The sequence below is a fragment of the Carcharodon carcharias genome, chromosome 23 (assembly GCF_017639515.1).
Source record: "Carcharodon carcharias isolate sCarCar2 chromosome 23, sCarCar2.pri, whole genome shotgun sequence".
Lineage (NCBI taxonomy): Eukaryota > Metazoa > Chordata > Chondrichthyes > Lamniformes > Lamnidae > Carcharodon > Carcharodon carcharias.
The window spans coordinates 13,004,222-13,020,602 of record NC_054489.1 but is presented as its reverse complement, the minus strand read 5'-3'; the positions used below and the strand labels follow the sequence as shown (position 1 = coordinate 13,020,602).

Below are 16,381 nucleotides of genomic sequence, written 5' to 3'. Positions count from 1 at the left end.
CCCCCACCCCCGACTCTCCCCATCCACCCATTTCATGCTTCAATTCCCTTGAGATAGGAATAGGAACATTCAGCCCTTTGAGTCTGTTTCAACATTCAACAAGATCATGGCTAAACTGGATCTAGATCCTCTCAATACTAAGTATAGGGTTGTTCTTTCAGTGCAAAGCTATAGACAGCAAAGGGTACGTGTCCACTATCTTTCTACTCTAAGGGGAGAAAATTTTAAAATTAGAGCTACGCTATTTAGGGATGGAATCGGAAAGCATTTCTTCTGCACAATGTGTCATAGAAACCTTTGCCCAAAAGGCTGTAGAAGATGGGGCAATTGAAATTTTCTAGGCTGAGGTTGATCAGATTTTGCGAGTGGATTGAAGGATAAAGAGGAAAGATGTGTGTATGTATGTGTATTTGCGATACAGATCAGCTGTTATCGTTCAATGGTGGACCAGGCTTGAGGGGCCGAATGGTCTATTCCTGTTCCTTTATCACTACCCTGCTAAATTATGAATATCAATAATGATAACGATAATGATATTTCCTAGCTGCTGGTTTACAAAAAATCTGGACTACTAGAGACATTTTAAAAAAGGACCCCAGTTTCTCTAACTGAGAGGGATTGATAAATTGACTCCACTTGCACTGTAAGATTCAATGGTTCATTGCATATCGAAAATAGGGATTACTTGGATGTGAAGCACTTTGATATGTTTCTGAGAGACACTTTAATATCCTGTTATAATCACAGGCTAGTTTTTTCCTTTTAAAAGCTATAAACAGGGGAACACCCGTGTTTTTCCCTTTGTAAATGTTGAACCTGCTGATAAATTTGCATATTTTAAAACTGCCAGTTAAGCATGAGGATGGGTGGAGGGACAAACAGACACGATCTCCTTTCAGTCAGAAGATGAATTGCACACCCCGGTGAGTTTAAAGAGCCCTTTTAAGAGGGCGAGTGTATATTCCTGGATTATCCCAGATGTTGGTGATTCCCTGCTGATGCTGTCTCTGTAAACGGGAGGTAGGTGGAGATTCCTAATCCTTACAGTCTTCTGTGACAGTTTTGGGGGGGATCGGATTCACACATAACACAGGAGCAGTCAGTCTGCAGGAGGCAAAATCAGCCAAGGACAGAGAACGGAGGGGGGGGGGGGGGGGGGGTGTTAAAAAAAAACAGTAGAGAACTGAAGCAATCTGCACCAAGAATTCTACAACGCCAAGTGAAGCACTGGACTGGCAAATCTGCAGAAAAGAACACGTAGTCTCTCTTCTGGAGCAACCGGGAGAGATTGTATTGGGGTGGGTAGGGGGTGGGTTGTGAACGAAGGTACTTGAGGAAGGGAAGGATAGCTGGGCGCATGTTGAAGTGGCACGGCTGATCGCATCTGGGGAAGGAGACCTTGTCTGTAAATCGGAGGACCCGGGAGAAAGCAAAAACAATTTAGCATCAAGATTGTGCCTATTGATTGAGAAGGGGGGGGGGGGGGGGGGGGGGAAGGTGGGGGGCAAGAAGCCTGTTGCTTTCCATGTTCGACCGCCTTTCTCTTCCGATCCAATGATGCCTCGTTGTTTACAAGAGGGTTGAGAGTTGTGCCTCACGCAGGTAAGTCACCAACATTTCATTTGATTCCCCCCCCCCCACCACTTCCCCCTTCCCCTTTCCCCTTCCCTTGCTGTGTGAGGTACAGACAGGACGGAGTGAGAGCAGCGGGGCTGTCTGGTACAGCGCTCCCGCATCCCTGGCTTCTCTGCTGGACTTCCAGGCGGATGGGTCTTGCTGTGTTGTCCGATTCGCACCGGTCATCCATCCCCTTCAAGTGGGCAGAAAGAGTGTTTTGGGGTATTTGGGGTGGGTGGGGGGGGAGAGACACTTGGTAAAATGAGGTTTTCATTTGGGGGGGTTGGGGTTGATATTCCCTGACTCCCCCACCCCCGCCCCCTGCAGCGTATTGGGTCTGTTTTGTTCGTTACTGCAAGGCAAATGATTTTCAATTATTCTCTTAACACCACATCCTTCATTGAGAATCATTTAATAGAGCCAAATCTGAAACTTAACCCAAATGACTGGGAAACGCGACCTCTAGAGGAGAACGGCAACTCTGCCAGATTGGAACCCTGTTTTTTTTATATTAAAAAAAATGAACTCCTTTTAGGATATAATATTATATTTTAAGAATGACACTGGCAACTCGTGTTTGCTCTCTTCTCACACCGTGGTAATACCGCAAAGCGTTTCAGGCAACGAATTACTTTTTAATTAGAGCAATTGTTGTGCAACAGGGTAAATCTGAGCCAGCAAGATCCCACCCTCATGAACAGATAGACTGATACGGCGCAAGTAAAGGAAGCCATTTGGTCCGTCGTGGCCGTGCTGGCTCCAAGAAAGACCTTATCAGTTCCCCGCTCTTTCCCCATTTTCTCGCAATGATTTTCCACTTATCCAATTCCCAAGGCCTGCTTGGCACTTTATTAAAGGCAACTGAATCTCAAACGCCCCAACTTTGTAAAGGAAGTTTACTCATTAGTTTGTTTACTCATTAGGGATCCAAATAGAATCTTAGTTCCGTTGGGGGCACTCTTACCATACCTTAACTATTCTCACAATTTGTAGTGTGCGCAGATGCATGTAAAAAAAAACCCCATTGTACGACCATAATCCTTTTTATATACTGAACTGAGATTAGAACATTTCTGCATGATTGTAAAACAATCAGATTCGCCAGCAATGCTTAGAACACACACTGAAATGTAACAGGTATGAACAGAGCAGAGGAAAATGTATGAAACCAGTAATGAGTTGCATAGCCAGTAATTCTGGTTATTTCTTTGTTTTTATTCCTTCACAGAATGTGGGCATCACTGGCAAGGCTAGTATTTATTGCCCATCCTTAACTGTCCTTGAGAAGGTGGTGGTGAGCTGCCTTCTTGAACCGCTGCAGTCCTTGTGGTGTAGGTACACCCACGGTGCTGTTAGGGAGGGATGTTGATTGATGTTTGGAGGATATAGAGGGAGCTCCCTGCTCTTCGTGTAGTGAGCTGGGATCTTTATCCACCGAACGAGTGGAGATGACCTCATCCAACTCACTCAGCAGGATGGGGAAAGAGGGGGAGCTTAATCAATATAAAACTGTTCAAGTCTAGCAGATGTACACTTTCAGAACCTTTAACTGTGAAAGAGGTGGAAGGCAATGTCATATTGAAGAACATTTTTGGAAGAAATTCGGAAAGCTCACTTTAAAAATTGTATTATGAATGATTTACTCACTTCACAATGTAATCTGACACCCCTATTTACAGGCTACCATTGATTTTGTGCTAGCTATTCCCAACAACTACTCCTAGAGTTATTTAGAGCAACCAAGGAAAGCTGGCAATATATCCTGCAATAATTTCTAGCTGCGTTCAATAATGATGGTCTTAAAATACTTGCTCACTAAAGCAAACCCAAGTGGGAAAAGAAAGCGTTTGATTTTGGTTGTCAGCCAGAGTCACAGCAGAGTTGATTAATCACAGAAGCCCATAGTTAACTGAAGGCAAACTAAACTGAAAGGGCTGGACAAAAATCTGCCAAAATCTTGAAAGAATTGGTCTGATGGAGCAGGGTTGAGACTAAGCTTTGCCTGGCACAGGTCTGGATAGGATTGACTCATAGAATCAGCACAGAAGGAGGCCAGTCAGTCCATTGAGCCCATGCACAAAGAAAAAACGTCCAATTACAATCATTTCAAAAGACCTACTGGCTGGAAAAAAATTATAGTGTTTGAACATTTTTTTAAACTGACTTTCTCCACCAAAAACAGCAACAGCTTTGGACCAACTGAACTTCTAATTCAGCTACTTTGAGTGATGATTCTAAATAGTGAGACGAGATAGATACGTACAAACTACACTTTTTTTTTTAATTGAACAATTGGTAACAAAACCATTGGTGCACTCTCTGCTGTTAAAGTAGCAACCCAGTCAATCTAAAATGATTGCAACGGAGCAAGAGAACTATTTTGACATTTTATTATCTGGACATGAATTTTAGGTGTTACTTATGCTACAGCCCCATGAGCCACTGCAGGCTGCACCGCAGACCTTCACCTGTGGTCCCTAATGGACCCCCTGCCTCCTGCAACTCCTGCTCACAGTACAGCCTGCTGGGATGTGCTGCTAACAGCAGATGAGGGACATAAGGAGGGAGAAAGAAAAAGAGAGAGGGACAAGCTAGGGATATACCTGGAGAACAGAAAGAGAATGGATAGATGCGTACAAAACAGGGACTTGGCGAGATAGAGATGGGCACACAATTCAAAAGAAAACAAAAGTTGTTGCCATAGGAATGGCTCTGAGGGGAACCCATGAACGAAAGGTTAGTGAATATTTCTATTAGTAGATTTTTGAATATCTTGTTTTTATACATTCTTGGGATTTGATTTTCACTGGCAAGGCCAGCATTTAGGGCCAATCCATAATTGACCTAAGAACAAGTGGCCATGAGCCACCTACAACTGAGTGTCTTGGGGAAGCCATTTCAGAGGGCAGAAAAGAGTGAACCACATTGCTGTGGGTCTGGAGTCACGTGTAGGCCAGACCAAGTAAGGACGACAGATTTCCTTCCCTAAAGGGCATTGGTGAACCAGATGGGGTTTTTACGACAATCCGATAAGTTCACAATCATTATTAATGAGACTTGCATTTTATTCTAGATTTATTAATTAATTGAATTTAAATTCTTCCAGCTGGAATTTGAATTCCATCTGTGGCAGGATGTGAAATCATGGAGGAGTTTTTTGTGGGCTCGAAATGCACACCCAACCCATGTGTGACTTTGTCCAGGACTTTCGTTCTTTTGCACAAGAGTCAGGTTCACAGTGCATTTTGAGAGCCGTGATGGTGTGTGAGGTGGTGGGGGGGGTGGTGTGGATGTGGGCCAGTTAGAAGGCCCGCTTCAGTTTTCCAACACAGCAGCCCAGCTCCCAACATCATTTAAAGGTCCCCTCAACCTCACCCACCCCTATTCCACCCCATGCCCCCTCAGATTGTCCATACTACCCCTTGCTTCCTCACCCACCCCCATGCCATCTCTATACCCCCTCACCCCTACCCACCCCCATGCCACCCTATAGCCCCATGCTACCCCATACCCACATATCATTATATGCCCCTCAGATCCCCTATTCCACCCCATGCCACCTTCATGCCCACTATGTATCCTCCATTGCCATTCATCCAGTATCCACTACGTAAAGTCTTCATGAGCCATGCAATAACATTGAGAAGTATTTTAAAATCGTTAAAAAAAATAAACTTCTAACAACCTAATAAAACCCTGAATTCAAATAGATTATCATTGATACTGGAAAGATAAACCTATTCCAAAGTAAAAACTTGTAATCCTTTAAGTGCCTATTAGGTTCGTTAACAAACAAGAAACCGCATTAAAGGCATATTCTGTTAAAAATGTTAACATACTTGGGTCAATAGGCCACCTGCTGAGCTGAAGCTATTAGCAGGTTTCGAAACAGAGCCAAGCATTCAAGCATAATGGCTACATAACAAAATGCCTGTCATACTAAAAGCTTCCAGCTACATTGCCTCTAACTGACAAAACAGAATGGTGTCCTATTTCCATTTCAAAGCAGAGGGACTGTCAATCAATGGAAGGGAGCAGATGCAGAATTTTTTTCCCACTTTCAAAAGCAGGGTTCTTTCTAACAGCTAGCGCTGTCAGTCGATTTGAATAGGCTGAAATTTTTTTTAAGGTATCGAAACATTTTACACTTAACTTTCCGAATGTTTCCAACTCCTTGGGCAGAGTTTAATGCCGTCCCCCTTGGCGAGTTTGGTGGCGGGGGCATTTAATCAGGCAGGAGGGTGGCAGATGGAGCCCTGCCACCTTCCAGCCTCCATCCCAATTTAGTCCATGGTGGGATGGCCTGAGAATGGCCTTCCTGCCATGCTGCCAATTGAAGCCCTTAAGTGAGCAACTAATACGCACTGAAGGGCCTCATTGTGCTGCCGCTGGTATTAGCAGCAGGCTGGGGGGGTTTGCCATGCAGGGTTGCTAGTGGGTTCCAGATTGAGGGGGGGTAGGGTTCCCACATTCGAAGGCACTCAGTCCCTGATGAAGGGACCTGTCGTCAGGAAGAGGGCGACCTGCAGAGAGCCACTCTCTGCCCTTGCTGTTTACCACACCCACCCCCGTGACCCTCACCTTGTGAACCGCCTCTGCCATCACTCACTTGTGGCCTGGGATCCAGTGACGATCCTCAGCCTTGGGAGCAGCCACCACCCCCCGGCAGGCCTTTGATTGCCTGGGCAGGACTTCCGCCCGCAGGTCCCTAATCCTTGGGAAGGCCCCCCACTGTCCAGTTAAGTGCCTGAGTGGCACTTCATGAAGTGGGCCATCCCCAAAAAAGGCACTGTTGGGCTCTTGGTGGCTCTCCACCCTGCGGGCAAGACCCCATCGCCTCCATTAAATACCTCAGCAGGCTTCTCCCCATGATCACGGCCTCTTTGTTTAGGGCTTCCAAAACCCCGCATCACCACATGAAAATGGTGTGTGTGAGGAAATCCAATTTTCCTGCGGTCTTCACAATGGATCTCAACCTTGGAAGAGGTGAGTGTGTTGTGCACGCCAGCCCTTCCCAACCTGCAAAAAAGCCACACAAATATGGTGCAGAGTTAGGAAGGCAGGAGAAAGTTTCTTTCCCCCCAGAGGAAAAACAATTAAGTGCAGTGTTTTGCACCCCAATTCCTGCCTCCCTTTGGAGATGAAAATCTGGCCCATATTGGCATCAGTGTGCCCTCTGGATTACTATCACCCATGCCACTGTCCTTCCACTTGCACCCCCCCACTCTCAACCAATAACACAAAGAAAGCATTGTGATAATACGACAAGAATCTCAATAAAGTGTCACCTTGAAAAAAAATGGTCATTGGTTTTTCTGGGGCAGAACAGAGGTGAGACGTTGAGTGTAATTCTTAAAGTGATGATTAGTAAGAAAGCTGGTGTTGACAAGAGGCTGAGATGTTTGACTGGCTTGTCAGCAGCTCCCTCGTCCATAATAAATTCCTGAAGCTGAAAACCTGATAAAACTTTCAATGCAAAGGCAGTCTGGTTGGACCTACTTTCTCTAGCTCTAGGTTATATTCTTACCATATATCATGCGAATATCAATAAATGCCTGAGTGGAGCTGGCACGCCAGAAATAAATTGCCACCCTCTGGCACATACAGAAGTAGGACAGCAGGAGATTCAAACTTATTGTTCATGCAAAGGTGTTGTTGAGGTTGAAAAAGAATGCTACGCTAAAACACTTAATGACAGTGACGCTCAAAATTAAGGCCGATCAATAGGCAGTGGAAAATCAGTGGGTATGTGTACTCTTATGCCCAGCACATAGCAGTCTGTTAAAGGACTTTGTGTAAAATGAAAACGTCCTTATTATGGTAGAAAGATACAGTGAGAATATGTTGATGATAATGTATTTAATGGGCTACCACACCACTTCAGTCGAGTCATCGCCAAATCACCTAGCAAGTGAGTGAAAGCGAGTGGCCTACTTTCAAAGTCTGGAACAATGTCATGTTCAAATATATTATTTTGAAATTGGTTAACACATGGAAAATGAATGTGGGAAGAGAGGTGGATTGAAGTTAAAGAGGAGGATGGGATCAGCTGAGGAGAGAATGTCTTTTTGGAGGGCAGCTTGGATTCTTTTGAGACGTTAACATAGGAAGGAATATAGGAACAGGAATAAGTCATTTAGCCCATCGAGCCTGCTCTGCTATTCAATTAGATCACGGCTGATCGTCTATCTCAATGCCACTCCCCTGTAATATCCCCCATCTCCCCATGTCATTCGTCTCCAGAAATCTTGTCGATTTCTGTCTTGAGTGTGCTCAATGATGGAGCTTCCACAGGCTAAATATTTCCAAAGATTCACCACCTTGAAGAATGAAGAAACTCCTCCTCATCTCAGTCTAAAATGGCCTGCCCCTTATTCTGAGACTGCCCCCTGGTTCGAGAAACATCCTACCTGCACCCACCCTGTCAGGACCTGTAAGATTTTAAGTTTCAATGAGATCACCTCATTCTTCAAAACTCGAGAATACAGGCCAATCAGTTTCCTCAGTCTCTTCTCACAAGAATCGTGTTTTTGTGTATCAGCCTAAAGAATAATCAAGCTGTCTGGGCAGTATAATCGTTTACTGGCTGCTAGCCTATTTTTATTACTCTGATGGGCTCCTCCCGTTTCTGCTCACTAGTAGAAGAGAAAACCAAAAGTGATTGGGTTTGCTGATGGCTTGGTACAACTGTGCCGTCTTTAATAATTCCTATATTTTCTCACATTTACCTACCAAAAGTCGGAATTAATTGTATCTAGAAGTGTGTGTGTTATGAATATCTATTTCAATGTGGTTCTGATGCCTCATGCAGAGTTTTCTCGCATGACTAATTGGATGGAAAAGCACAAGACTGAGGTATGGGTAATCAATGTGCTCTATTGGTTGGTCTTTTAAACAAATAAGTATTTTTTAATTTGTGATAAATGTAGCGCCATTAGAAAGCACTGTGTGAAATATTTTGTACTTTCTCAACAAAGGGCAAATCATTTCTGCAAAAAGAATCATTTGAGTGTGCTCATTAACCTTTACTGAAAGGTCAATCCCCAGACTGCAGAGGGAACCTATAAATCACTCGAGTTATCCCGTGTCATCTTTGACTGTGACACGCTGCATGGCTTCAATGTAAAGGCTTGAGAATTATGTATTTATAAATTCAAAACGCGTCTGTTGAGGCAAAACCAAACTCATTAAGATTTCATTTCCCGTTGTTTCCAATGCTTGAACACGGAAATAGGTGGGCCCTTTTCACTCAGCTCAAGAAGTTTGAGTCCCTGTGGGAAATAGTTTCTGTCACACTAAGCAGTCTGTTCCCACGGATTTTCATAACGAACCTAAACTATCTCGGGCATTACCGGAAAGTTGTGTTTACTTTCTTCCCTCCCACCCCTCCCCCGAATAAAAAAAATATAGATTACATTGTGATCTTGTTTGCTTTTGGCAAGTGGCAAAATAAGCCAATAATTCACTTTTCACCATTCCCATTGCCGAGTATTAGAAAAAGTGTTTACAGCACAGAAACAGGCTAGTTAGTCCAACTGGTCCATGCTGGTGTTTATGTTCCACATGAGCTTCCTCTCATCCATCTTCAGTATCTTATCAGCATACCCTTCTATTCCTCTCTAACTCGTTTGGTTATCCAGCTTCCACTTAAACACTATTCACCTCCGCTACTCTCTGTGGTAGCAATTTCCACCTTACAACTATTCTCTGGGCAGAGAGGATTCCTCTGAATTCCCTGTCAGATTTATTGGTTACTATCTTATATTTAGGAGGTCTTGCAGCACAGTGGATAGTTTCCCTGCCTCTGAACCAGAAGTCCCACCCTAGGGCTTGAAGGCCAAGCAAGGTGTGCTCATAACGCAGCCAACCAGGTTGAGTATCAACCTGAAAATCCTTCCAATAAATGTCAGTGGCACGTGGTAAGAGAAGGAGAGATTTCTGATCAGCCATATGATGGAAAGAAAGTTGGAACCTATACCATTGCTATCCATAGCTCCAGGCTACAACATGTGTGTAAAAGTGCATGTTGCCACAGCAACCCAGACTGTCAAGTGAACTGTAACACACCACCGCCATCTTATTATGGCCCCAGATCTGGTGTCACCCACAAGTGGAAATATCTCCTCTCTGCAGCTACCCTATAAAACCCTTTCATGATCCTGAAGATCTATATCAGGTTTTAGTCTTCTCATTCCTGGAGAAAAAGCATGCAGCCTATTCAATCTTTCCTGATTGGTCCAACTTCTCAGTCCTGGTACCATTCTAGTAAACCATCTTTACTTCTCTGCCATGGTCTGCATATACTTTTTATAATACGATAACTAGAATTGTGTTCTATAACAGCACTTGCTGAATACCTTCTCTAGCTACCAGTCCTGTCCCACACACTACATGATGCAGATGATAATGTATATCCCTAAATAGCAGAAGTTGTTTTAATTTCTGAATTTGGTACCTTGCAATTACATTTAGATGCATAGCCAATGATCTACAATTTTCAGGTAAAAAGGGACAGAGTTGTAGGATGTAATCATAAAATTGTAAAAAAAAAAATCCCAGGAGCCTGAGAAGTAAAAAAGTAGTAATTTTTGCCTTTTCCAGTCACGGTAAAGCAATTGCCCTAATTTCCAGTGGAAAGAAGGGCACAATTTAACTCCCAAAATGGCAGTAAAAAATACCAAAGAAGTCAAATCAACTAGTCACCATAAACCATTGATTCTGGGTTGTAATGTACAGCTTATTTTTGCAAACCGACTAAACTGCTAGAAGAACCTTTTATATAAAATGGATATTGAATGTCCGTGTAGATCAGTTAGCCTATCAGTGCAGACTATTGCTACGCAAATCCTTTCCAAGATAAGTTGATCCAAATTTAAAGTTTGTGTAACCAGGTATAACACAATCCATGCATCTCTCATTTTCACTCATTCTCTCTCTCTTTTTGCTCATGCTTGTCTCTCTCACCCCATATCCACCTTTTTGTATGTTTCCCCCTCTATCTCTCTCTGCCTTTCCATTTTGCAATACCCTGCCTTAAACAGCATCCCTGTAATGACCTATTCTATTGGACCTGACCTCAGATGACTACAGAAACCAGCAGCAAGATTTGATCTTTATTAAATAGTCAACTCAATGATGACAAGTGATTAAAATAAATAAATTAATAATGCAAAAAGCTTGCATTTTTAATAATCACTCGTTTAAAAAGAGCTGAATTTTTTTTTTTTAAATGTTGCTTAGTGTTTTTAATTCCACCCAATGGCCTGATGGATTAAAAAAATCATCTTGGTGTGGCACCAAGCTACATCGATTGGAAAATTACAGCTGCAATTCCTGTTCTATGTTGAGTTGGCAAAACTCAACTGGGCAACAGATCATTGAGTCTGTGAGCAATGGTGAAAGAAATATGATGTCAACCAACCTCCCTGCTAATGATTGCTACAATGACCACTGATAACTTATTGCTCTCTGGTAATTCCTGCTGAAAAATTCACATCTATGACTTCGGTGCAATAAGCCTTTTGCAGTTGAATTTCCTGCTGACACTCAATGTTGAGACTCAAGCATGAAAAATGTCCAGTTTGGCAATATACCAGAAGGATCTGGGACACAATGAATCACAGCTCATGTCTACAGTTTTGGGGAGAAGGTCACAAAATTGGGACAATTACATCTGATATAATCATATATCTATTAGCTAAGGGAGGACAGGCCACATGGTTAAGGGTAAATGGCAGAACTTCTCTGGGCTCCTCTTATGCTTCTGAACGCAACATTAACATCTAAAGTGAAATGAGAGCCAAGGCTTTGTTACAAGTGCTGAGCTAAGCTTATATTAGAAAAATGAAAGCTATGCAAATTATAAATGACTATTTTTGATGGCTGGTGTGTACTTATAAAATAGGAAATGTGTTATATCAGAGTGGAATTAATTTGCTGACGTGAACATGATTTTGGCAGAAGAAAAAGAAGTATTTCATTCGAAAATCTGGAGCTGCCTGAAACCATGAGGTAGAAATTGGACCAAGTTTTAACCATTTGTTGGGCATAAATGGACGCAAGGTCCAGTATTGGGGACCAACAGCCTCCACTCCAAGTATGCCTGACAGGTATCCAATGCAAAAATTTGGTCGGGTAATTTTTCAGGTGTCCAGGATGGCCTTGTAAAACAAGCCTGTTGTATATGCTAATGAGGGACCGAAGATGGAGTAAAAAGGGTTAACAGATGGGATCTGCTAATGTATGACATAGATGATGACACCACTGGCACTAGTCAGTCATGTGCTAGACTCTTGAAAGGGAGAGAGGTTGGAATTGTGCCTAAGAGCTGTGTGCCTACTCTGTAACTTGTTCAGAAGTCATACCAACAAACAAGTGTTAAGCAGATACCAGAGTATGTCTACAGTTCGTCTAAGAACCAAGTCCCATGCCTAGAATCCCAGACAGCAGGACCCAATCACAGAACAGAATGATTTAGGACCCCTTAGTAAAATTGGGCTACACTGAGCTGAGTCGGCCTGAAGTCTGCTCCACTGCCATTTCCTAGGCTTCAATGCTGCCTGGCCAATGGGTGCCACCAAAAAATTATTTCAGTTTTATATTATGATGCTGTGGAGGTCAGAACACCTCCTCCCTGCTCCACAGCACTACCAACGGCCATAATCACCCCCTCTCTGGCTGTCCTCCCACCACTACCTCATGCCTACCAGGCATGCAGTCCAAAATTTGATTCTCTGGTCAGCCGAGCTGCTTGTAGAAGTGTGACAGGTGTCGGCAGCTCACCGCAATTATTTTGCTGGAGCTCAAGGACTTCTTACAATTGCCCACCCCTCCCCCACCCCCAGCACAGGGTTCATTTCCAGTGCCTATTTTAGCACCTGAACCCTGGCCCAAATGAACTTCCAGTATCCAGTACATAATCCCAAGGATCAAAAGTATAGTCCTGCGTTGCTCCCTTCTCTGTTTGTGCTCTGGAAACACTGCAGTGAAGATTGTTTGGGTTTTGGAATGTAATCATTGCTACGTGTCCTATCTGGCTTCCTGTAGTCATGTAACCTCTGAGGGGCTCCTTGCATGCAGGCAGCCATCTTACATTCAGTTCAATAAAGACGCTACACTAAAAAGACTGTAATATAGTCTTTGAGCTCGTAACAAAGATAGTGTCACAAAGTGAAGAAGTTTCCTATTTTCTAAGCAGAGGATATGGAGACTGGTGAAGAGTGGATTCAGAGGCCTTTGGAACTTGCACATAGGGTTAAAATTCTGTGGTCAGAATAAAGTACCAACTCCAACAAAAAGCCTGGAGATCATCTTAGCTCAGTCAGGACCAGCCCTTTGTCTCTGTTGACAGGGAACAAAATGAACTTCTGAGTTGGCTTTTGTGCTTCTTCGGGTGTTTTTGTTACAATGCTGCGTTTAATAACACTACTAATATAAATGTGGTACTAGAAGTGTCAGTCATTGGGTGCAGCTTGGACTACTGACTGCTATTGAATTGAGAGTTTGACAGCTTCAAAAGCTTGGTAATCAAATTATTTTGGAGCCTGAACATTTAATTCTGTTTAAGATCCACTGCTATTAGATGAAATAAAGAGAAGCATGGAGTCTTTGTTAAGAAGCCAGTACTATTGGGAAAGTCCTTGGAATCTTTCCTCCCTCTTCCTTCCAAACAGGAGATACTTAGTCATAGTGTAGCCTTGAGTTTGAAGTGGAGTTGGGGAGGAATAAACCCAAACTTGTCCCTTCATGATGATAGCTCTTACACTGGCATTGTTCAGTTTAGTTTGGTCTGGTCTGGTCTGCTCGTGAGCTGCTTCCTAACATTAACACCTCCAAAGCAAACCCCATTATCCCCACAGCAGAGTTAATTTTATGGATTACAATTCTGGGATAAGAGAATTGGATTTTAACAGCATAAGTAAAGTGTGGTCACCTCCAATCTGAGCTGAATATCTGTCATCACTTGAGCACGAGAAGATCCAGTGGATCACATAGGATCAAACTGTTAGATGGGAGAAGTAACCGATGATAAATGGAACCCTTTTAAGAATGCCTTTCAGAGCATAATGTAACCATATTCTGTAGTGTTCAATTGCTCTGCTTTGATTATGTAATTCTGTTTACAATTAATGCTCATTGTGCTTGATTTGTTAAGACCGGGTGTGGACTCTGAGTAAAAGCAAACAAAGTCTAAAAAGAGTTGGAAGTCAGAGCTGAAGCATGAAATAGACATTTTAAAGCACTGTAAATAAAACCTGTTACATACATAGGGACTAGTGTCATCTCTGCACAGACCTGAGATGTAAAATATACAACATATTCCAACAGCAAATTGTAATGAAGGCAGAAGGAGACAGGAAATGTGAGACAACGAGGGGAAAGAAAAAACCTTTGCTGAAGCTAAATTAATAGAAGGTGAAGGAGGTTAAATTAGTCAGGAGAGCTATATTTAGAAAATTGGATTGAGATTATGGGGAATATAAAGTATGATCTGAAAGGTTTTCATTAATGTATTTTTGGCAAACAGGTGATCAGGGAAACGCTAGGAGCACTGAAAAATATCAAGTGACTGAAATGGACAGATATTAGAAATTACTTTGTGTCACCGTTCAGGCAGAACACCACTGGCTGCATTCTAATACAGGGATGAGGAATGTTGGAAATTATAAATAAGGAGCAGGTTGAGAGCACCAAAAGAAAATTGATGATGGACCCTGCTGACATGGCCTACATGTTAGGATACTTCCACAAGAGGCAAATCACATTTTACTGATCGTTGAAAATAGGGGTGATCCCCGAGAATTGGAGAAAGCCGAATAGGGTGTCATTTTATTTTTTAAAAAGGGGCATGAAGATGACCTGGGAACTACAGGACCTACAGAACCCAACATCTGTAATAAGTAAAAGGTTAGGGGCATCATGAAGGAGGGAATAATGAAGTACCTGGAGAACTATAGTTTAATAAAGACAAAATCAACTTGGTCCTATAGGAGTATATTCATGTCTTGTAAACGTATTCAACTCTTTCCATGAGATGTTGAAGCATCTTCATCTATTGGGCAGAATCTTTACCTTGGTGGGCGGCTGTGGTACAGAGCTGCCTCAGGGAGCTGAATATCTCAAACATTAAAAATAAAGGAAAATATGTCCCTTCATGTGATTCTGTCACACGAGCAGGGACACGTTAAAAATGAGTTTAAAAATTTTTAAATTTTATTTTTGAAATCATTGTTCGAAACCTCATCCCGCCCGAGGATGAGGTTTCCCAAAAAATGCAAAGGCCGCCTGCCAACCGTAGGGTTGGAAGATCTCATTGGGCTTAACAGCCCTCTTAACTGTCGGTGGGCGCGCGGCTGACTCCTGCTCGCGCCTGCCAACTGAAATGTCGTGTGTGCTTGATGACGTTGGGATGCTCACCTGACCTCATCGTGCACTATTTCATGCTCGTGTGTGTCTGGTGTGTGCCTGCACGCTGAGCTGAAAGTCCTGGCCTTAGGCTTTTTTTGATATTCTTAGAATCATAGAATGATGCAGCACAGAAGTAGGTTATTTGGTCCATTGCACCAGTGCCAAATCTTTAGCAGAGCTATACTTATAATCTTACATAATCTTATTTCTATTCCCCTGCATTTTCTACACAGCCTTGTAAAAGTCTTCTCCTCAAATATTCATCCAATTCTCTTTTGATTGTTGTTATTCTTCACTGCCAGGCAGTGCATTCCTGATCACAACAACTCGCTCTGTTAAATAATGTTTCCTCATGTCACCCGTGGTTCATTTGCCAATCACCTTAGATCTCTGTCCTACAGTTACCAAGCCTTCTGCCACTGGAAACAGCTCCTTTTTATTTACTGTACTGAACAATTCATGAGTTAAATACCTCTATTAAACCTTCCCTTAGCCTTCTCTGTTCTGAAGGAGATCTTACAAGTCTTATTGTATAAACGGTTAAAATCAACGTCACTGCCCAAAATAATATTCTAGCTGAAGTTGATACATGCACTAGAGATTTTAGCTGTTTGTCATTGGAACTGAGAGGCCAAGCCATTTCATTCAAATACAGACATCCTGTGGTGCTTGAAAGAAAGATTTGCATTTACATAGAGCTTTTCACAAGCAGCGAATGTCTGAAAGCAGTTTACAGCAGGGATCACACTTTACTTCATTGGCTGTAATGTAGGAAACATGGCAGCCAATTTGCACACAGCAAATGCCCACCAGTAGCAATATGATAATGATCAGATAAATGGTTTTTTGTGGTGTTGATTGAAGGATAAATATTGGCTAAGATACCAGAGACAACTCGCCTGTTCTCCAAATTAGTGCCACACTACACCCAGCCCCAACAGGCAGGTGGGGCCTCGGTTTAACGTCTCATCGGAACGATGGCACCTCCAACTGTATAGTGCTCCTTCAGTACTGCACTGGAATGTCAGCCTTGATTTGCTCAAATTTGTGTTTGATCGACAGCCTTTTTTTAAAAAAAAAAGTTATTTAAATCTGCTTGCGCACTTTTTAAATGTTTTCTTAACAAAGCTGTCATCTTCAAATCTGAAGCCTTCAAATCAAGGTAATCTAAATTAGCTTCATGGATAAGACAACAAAAGAATCACTACATAAGAAATATGACTTACATAACTGTCTTATGTGAAGATTGTGGAAATATCAGTGCTGGAGAATGCAACAATTTTCTATTTTTTGCATCAAGTTTCATGCTGAGCATTTCAAAGTCAATTATGATATACGTAAGAAAATAGCATTGCAT

General features: G+C 42.6%; 1 protein-coding gene across 1 annotated transcript in view; it reads left to right on the top strand.

Annotated features, from left to right (window-relative positions):
- Window positions 1–1,554: 1,554 nt before the first annotated feature.
- Window positions 1,555–16,381, top strand: part of lrrc3ca (leucine rich repeat containing 3Ca) — a 48,644-nt gene continuing 33,817 nt past the window's right edge. Inside the window, exon 1 of the mRNA XM_041173655.1 lies at window positions 1,555–1,602. The gene's annotated coding sequence lies outside the window, so the exon portion shown is untranslated. The remainder of the gene's footprint in view (window positions 1,603–16,381) is intronic.